This window comes from Phacochoerus africanus, unplaced genomic scaffold (genome assembly GCF_016906955.1).
Source record: "Phacochoerus africanus isolate WHEZ1 unplaced genomic scaffold, ROS_Pafr_v1 Scaffold_67, whole genome shotgun sequence".
NCBI classification, from domain to species: Eukaryota; Metazoa; Chordata; class Mammalia; order Artiodactyla; family Suidae; genus Phacochoerus; species Phacochoerus africanus.
In genome coordinates this window covers 8,709-16,442 of record NW_025927439.1, presented here as the reverse complement: position 1 = coordinate 16,442, position 7,734 = coordinate 8,709, and the positions used below count along the sequence as shown (strand labels likewise).

At 38.9% G+C, this 7,734-nt stretch overlaps 1 pseudogene; it reads left to right on the top strand.

Annotated features, from left to right (window-relative positions):
- The first annotated feature begins 564 nt into the window (after positions 1 to 564).
- LOC125119335 (60S ribosomal protein L7-like) lies at positions 565 to 1,488 on the top strand (annotated as a pseudogene).
- The last annotated feature ends 6,246 nt before the right edge of the window (positions 1,489 to 7,734 follow it).

The following is a 7,734-nucleotide window of genomic DNA, read 5'->3' as shown; positions in this document are numbered from 1 at the left end:
CCATCATAGGATGCTGAATTAGAGCAATAATGAGATATAATATTTTTCACCTGTTGGATCCGCAAATATTTTTAACATGCACTAATGACCATTGCTGACTAGTCCTCTGGATGTGAACATTCCCTTACGTTGGTGGTAGGACTGTGAATTTCTCAACTGTTTCGGCTAGTAAACCTGGCAATTATTTGAATTAAAACTAATGTATGCTTTACTGCAATTCCAGTTCTTGAATTCTACCTCATGTTATAAAAATCTGATGAGGGATATTTTCGAACATAATGCTATTTGTAGCATGGTTTGCAGTGTCAAAAAACCATGAACGATCTGAATGCCCATGAGTAGGCAATTGAATAAATCATGGCACATGTGCATGCATGTGAGCATGTGTGAGCACACACAATCACACTGGAAAATATTATTTGGGGATATATTGTTATTTCACAATATACAGTGAGATTAAATAAAGCAAAGTGAATAATATCAGCTGTAAAAAAAAAATCAAACCTAAAAACAGGTTATGTGGTCCTTTTTTTTTTTTTTTCCCCAGCTAGAACAAGGCAGGGTTCAGAACAAAAGAAAATGATGGTTCCTGCTGTACCAGAGATTCTTAAGAAAAAGCTAAGGAATTTTGCAGAGCTAAAGATCAGGGGCTTGAAAAAGAAGTTTGCCCTAAAGATGTTTTGAAAGGCAAGGAAGAAACTTATTTATTAAGGTAAGGATGATTACAAGGAATATAGGCAGATGTACAGAATTAACACAACAATGGCTAGGATGGCAAGAAAACCCAGCAACTTTTTTCCTCTTTTTTTAAGGGCCACACCTATGGCATATGGAAGTTCCCAGACTAGGGGTTGAATCAGAGCTGCAGCGGCTGGCAATGACACAGCCATAGCAATAACAGATCCAAACTGTATCTATGACCTACACCACAGCTTGCAGCAACGCTGGATCCTTAACCCACTAAGCATGAGGGACTGAATACTCCCTCATGGATACTAGTCAGGTTCTTAACCCACTGAGCCTCAATGGGAACTCCCTAAAGCTGGCATGTTCTATGTATCTGTGGAACCCATACTGGCATTGTCATCAGGATCAGTATCCATGGTGTGACCCCCAAATTCTGAAAAGTGTTGCAGCTTTTTCACCTTGTCCTGTCTTCAAGGGTACCTTGGTGAAGATCAATAAAGCTTCAATTAACATGCTGAGGATTGCGGAACCACGAAAATTGCCCTAACACATTGATTGCTGTCTCCCTTGTTAAATCTGGAATCATCTGCATGGAGGATCTAATTCATGAAGTCGATACTGTTGAACAGTGCTTCCGAGAAACTGACAACTTCTGCTGGCCCTTCAAATTATTTTCTCCTGGCCCTTCAAATTATCTTCTCCTGAGTTAAAATGAAGAAAAAGATCATCCATATTGTTGAAGGTAGGCATGCTGGTAACAGAAAAGACGGAGACAGCGGGCTTATTAGAAGGATGAACTAAGTTGCCTACCTTGATTAGTTTTGTAATCTGGTCAGTTAATGAACAGTGACTGCTTTCAAATTGAAAAGCAGAACAACTCCCCCCCCCCCCAAAAAAAAACCACCCCAGGTTATGTGATTGATAAAAGGGAAAATGAGCCAGATAAATACCCAATTCTTCATATCTGTTACCTAAGAGAGATAAGAGGGACTGATTACTTCCTTGTCATTCATTCATTTATTCATTGTATTAGAAAAGGGAAGATGCAAACAGAAGATAAAAGGTAGAACACCATCCTGGTGATGAATGTGGGGTGGGAAGAGGGCTGGACACCAATATGGCAGTCTACCTCATATATCCTCCCTAAATGGGAGCAGGAGGCTTCCTCTTACTTTTTAAGCATGGAAATTTGAAGAAAGATGTTGACTGAGGAGGAAAAGAATGTCAGGACCACCCAAGTTGCTTGCAGTTAGTGACAACCCCTTTCTCCTGTACAGTTGTTTTTTTAAGTTGCTGAGGGCAACTCTCTTGGCAGTCATTTGCAACCATGCAGTACTACTCTGCCTCAGGAGAAGTTCTGCCCTTACCAGGGACAGGCTCAAGCTCCAAGGGCAAGGAGGATGAGGGCAACATAAGGTTATTGATGGATGAAGGTACATCCATTCCAGGTCTGAGTGGAAACTTCCAGATGAGTCAAGATATTTTCCAGATATCCATGCTTCCCTTCTCACTCTACCCACAGACCTAGGCACCTGTCTGTGTGTGGGTTTGACTGTCCAAGGATTTTCTAGAAGAATATAGTAGGATAATATTTGAAATTATTTATATGTACTTTTTCTTCTCCCTGTATATATATTATTTCCTCTCACCATTCCTCTTCATTCATGTAGACCCTAAGGAAGTGTGAGGCACGATAATATTTCTGGCTATTAATTGCCAGTAGCTCACATCTGAAGGAGAAGTCAGGCAAGATTGCCAGAAAAGGCAAAATGAAGGAGAATTTATGGGCATTGACCAAGTAAGTGTCTGGGTCAGAGATATGATGGGATAGGAATTTTCCAAGCTGGAAAGATATTCCCATGGGAATGGGAAAGTGTAGGGAAGAGGATAAGGAAGGAATTTTGGGAGCAAAAAGTTTAGGGTCAGTGCCTGATTTCCAGCTACATTAATAGGGAGTAGTAAGACTCTATGAGGAAATGGATGCTAGGTATTGAGACCAATGAAACTAAGAGGCTCCATTCCTTCAATGGCAGACATTTTGGAATTATAAAAAATATTGCAATGAATTATCCTTGTGTCCCTGTAAAGAGGGTTTTTTTTTTAATTTTTATTTTAGAGGTTGGTTTTCTGGGTCCTAATGCTTCAAACTTTGCTAGATATTGCAAAAAGCTTTCAACATGATAACGATTTGCTCTCTCAACTTCTTAAATCTTTTTCTTCTCAAATTGAAACTACTCTCCGAATTGTAAAACTTCAGAGCTCATTAATCATCGATAACTAACATTAAGCATTTGAAATTTCCTGTTTCCCCTACTTCCTTCCCACTACTTGTCATCAACAAACTTTTGAATTTTTTCCAGTGTGACGACATGAAGGGGTATCTTGTTTTAATTTGCATGTTTATATTACCAGCAAGTTACAACATTTTTAAAATATCTTTATTGGTCATATAGAGCTTCTTGTCTGTGAAATGAAGGCTTATATTCATTTCTTTACTGGGCTTTTTGTCTTTTTCTTACTTATAGGCTATTTTTACGTATTCTTGATTATAATTATTTCTCAAGTGCCTTGTAAATATTTTCTCTGTTTCTAGCTTACCTTTTGCCTTTGTTTATGATGTCTAAAGAATGAAATTCAAAATGTTTATGTTATCAAATTTATTCATCTTTTAGTTTGTACTTAATGATTTGGTCTTTTTTTTTTCCTTAATGGACTTATTTTTTAAGAGCAATTTTAGCTTCATAGCAATAGTGAGCAAAGTTGCATAAATTTCTCGTATAGTCTCTGCCCGCACACATGCATAGCCTCCTCCATTATCAATATCCCCATCAGGAGTTCCCTGATGGCTCAGCAGGTTAAGGATCCATCATTGTCTCTGCTGTGGCACTGTTTTGATTCCTGATCCAGGAGCTTCTGTATGCTGTGGGCATGGACAAAAAAAAAAAAAAAATCCTGATCAGGGTGGTACATGTGTTCTACTTGATGAACATTTTTGTATTTTAAGAACTCTTTCCTCATTTCAATGTTATGAGATGGTCTCCTACATTTCCTTCTAAAACTTTTGAGGAATGCTTTCAGCCTTCAAGTCTTTAATGCATGTGGACTTCTTATCTGCATCTAGAAAGAGGAGGAATTTAATTTTCTGATACATTTTAAAACTTGTTCCTCAGTCACGAGAGGTCAACCCATCCTATGGCAGATTTACCTGCAGCCCTACTGAAAGATCAAGGATAGTAAAGCACTTCAGCAGGCACCAGGACTGAACATTGTGGGTAAACCACTGTGCTCATGGATAAGCCTCCCAAACCAAAGATCAAACTAGTGCTGTTACCTAGACAAGTGAGTGGGATGACTTCTGTGGAATCACCCATGTCATGGATTTAACTAATGGGGAACCAGGGCCATTCAAATGATTGAAGAAGGATACAACTGGCCTGGCCTCACACTGGATATGAGGATCTGGGTCAAAATAACCAACCAACCAACCAACCAACCAACCAACCAACCAACATAGCAAAAATGGCAAAACTAAAACAGCCAAATTGTTTAACATTTCCTAGCTAAATGTCAACAACCCAGAGGAAAGTATGTTTTGGATAATGTTTCCCATCTGGAATATCACTAATTTATATAGCACATACCTTAGTCTTATTTAAATTCTTAAAAAATTCAACGCAGTAGAAAGCAAAAAAAAAGTATTTTAATTGTTTAATTGGAAGAAATAAAATTAGTACTTATCTCCTGCTGCAAAGGAATAAAATAAAATCAAAAAATTATAGAGATAACATTTTTTTTCTAAAGTAAAAGAACTATAAGGAATTTTATGATCATTTTAGTATTTATACAGCTTTTTAAAGAAAAAACTTAAAATTATAAAAAGGAATTATACTGGAGCACATAGAACTATATTCAATATCTTGTAATACCTATAATGGAAAAGAATATGAAAAACATATATATACATACACATATATATGATATATATGTATATATATCTGATTTACTTTGTTGTAAACCTGAAAGTAATGCAACAATATATATGACCCATACTTCAATAAAAAAATATTTATACTGGTATTATAACTTTTGAAGTAAAATCTCAGAGTACATCTAAAACATATAGGAAAGGGAATAAAGATGGCAGAGTAGAAGGACTTAAGCTCACCTTCTCTCATGAAAACACCAAAATTACAACTAACTGCTGAATAACCATCCACAAAATAGACTGGAAACTACCAAAAAACACATCCTACACCCAAAGACAAAGAAGCAGCCATATCGAGATGGTTGGGGGGGCACTTTCATGATATAAGCAATCCCAGACCCATGGGGTGGGCAACCTATGGATAACTATATTGCAGAGGCTCTCCAGCAGGAATGAGAACTCTGAGCCCTGCCAGGTTCCCATGCCTAGGGGTCTGGCATTAGGAGGAGGAGCCCCTAAAACATTTGGCTTTGAAGGCCAGCAGGGTTTGTGTACAGAAGCTCCATAAAACTGGGGGAAACAGAGACTCTGGTCTTGGAGGGTATACACAGGCTTTCATGTGCACTGGGTCCCAGGGCAAAGCAGAGACTCCATATGAATCTGAGTCAGATCTACCTGCAAGTATCAGAGGATCTCCTGGGAAAGCAGGGGGGCAGCTGTGACTTGCTGAGGGGGAAGGACATTGGAGGCAGAGGTTTCAGGAATGATCATTGGCATGAATCATTTGGAAAAATCTGGCCCCACCCACCAGAGCTAAGACGCTCCAGGCCAAAAAACACACTAGGTGGGAACAGAGTCCTACCCATCAGCAAAGAGGCTGTCTAAAGTCCTAAGCACACAGTTCCTCTAATCACACCCAGAGACAAACCCCCACCCATCAGAGGGACAAGAATCAGCTCCACCTATCAGTGGGCAGGCACCAGTCCTCCCTACCAGGAAGACTGCAACAAGCCCCTGTACCAACTTCATCCACAAGGGAGCAGAGATCAGAAGCAAGAGAGCCTACAAGCCCATTGTCTGCAAAAAGGAGACTATACAAAATTAAAAGACAGAGAAATATGACCCAGATGAAAACTTAAAACACCTCAGAAAAATAGCTAAGTAATCTGGAGATTACCAATCTCCATGAAAAAGACTTTATTTTTTTTTATTTTATTTTTTTTTTGGTCTTTTTGCCTTTTCTAGGGCTGCTCCCACAGCATATGCAGGTTCCCAGGCTAGGGGTCTAATCGGAGATGTAGCTGCTGGCCTATGCCACAGACACAGCAATGCGAGATCTGAGCCACATCTGCAATCTACACCACAGCTCACAGCAATGCCAGATCCTTAACCCCCTGAGCAAGGCCAGGGATTGAACCCATAATCTCATGGTTCCTAGTTGGATTCGTTAACCACTGAGCCACGACGGGAACTCCTATGAAAAAGACTTTAAGGTAATGATAGTAAAGATGATCCAAGATCTTGCAGAAAAAAAAACAGAGGCAAAGATTGACAAATTACAAGAAACATTAAAAATAGAAATTGAAGATTTAAAGATCAAACAAGCAGAGATGTAAAATACAATAACTGAAATAAAAAATTCACAAGGAACCAATAGCAGAATGATGAGGCAGAAGAAGAAATAAGCAAGGTGAAGACAGACTAGTTGAAATCACTGATGTGGAACAGAATAAAGGAAAAAAAAATGAAAAGAAATGAAGACAGTCTAAGAGAACTCTGGGAGAATTTTAAATGAACCCACATCCACAATATGGGGGTTCCAGGAGAAGAGAGAGGAAGGGCCAGACTTTTCCAAAATGGCCACCTCTAGAGGAGTTTATGCTGATGGTTATTCCTGAGACCATTGCCTTCAGTGTCCTTCCCCCTCAATGAGGCACAGTCACCTGTTCTCTCAGGAGATCCTCTAAGAACTGCAGCCAGTCTGACCCAGATTCCCATGGAGTCTCTGCTTTGTCCTGGGACTTGGTATACATAGAAGACTGTGTGCACCTTTCAGGAGTGGAGTTTTCATTTCCCCCTGTCCTGTGGAGCTCCTGTGCACAAGCTTCACTGGCCCTCAGCACCAAATGCTCTATGGGCTTCTCCTCCCAATGCCAGATTCCCAGGTGTGGGAACCTGATATTGGGCTCAGAACTCTGACTTTCACACCAATGGGTGAGTTATTTTCCAGTCTGTGGGCCACTCACCTGGCAGGTGTGGGGTTGTTTATATTGCATAATCACCCATCCTACCATCTTGATACAACCTCCTCTTTGTCTTTTGGAGTGGGATATCTTTTTTTTTTATAGTTTCCAGTCTATTTTGTTGAAGGCTATTCAGCAGTTGGTTGTAATTTTGTTTTCATGAGAGAAGTTGAGCTTCTGTCCTTCTTCTCTGCCATCTTAATCCCATTTCCAAAAGCATTTCTAAGAGGGAAGGTTACATCAATACAGGCCTACCTCAGGAAATAAGAAAAATTTCAAACAACCTAACTTTACACCTGAAGCAACTAGAGAAAGAAGAACAAACAAAACCCCAAGTTAGCAGAAGGAAAGAAATAATAAAGATCAGAGCAGAAGAAAATGAAATAGAAATGAAGAAAACAATAGAAAATATCAATGAAACTAAAAGGTGGTTCTTTGAAAAAAAAATGAACAAAATTGATAAACCCTTAGCCAGACTCATCAATAAAAAAAGAAAGTACTCAAATAAAATCAGAAATGAAAAAGGAGAAATTACATAGGACATCACAGAAATACAAAGGATCATAAGAGACTACTACAAGCAACTATATACCAATAAAATGGACAACTTATGAGAAATGGACAAATTCTTAAAAAGGTACAATCTTCCAAGACTAAATAAGGCAGAAATCAAAGAGATGAATGAACAAATCACAAATACTAAACTTGAAACTGTGGTTACAAACTCCCAACAAACAAAAGTCTGGGACCAGATGGGTTCACAGGTGAATTCTATTAAAAATGTAGAGAAGAGTTAACATCTATCCTTCTGAAACTATTCCAAAAAAATAGCAGAGGAAGGAACACTCCCAAATTCACTCTATGAGGCTACCATCACCC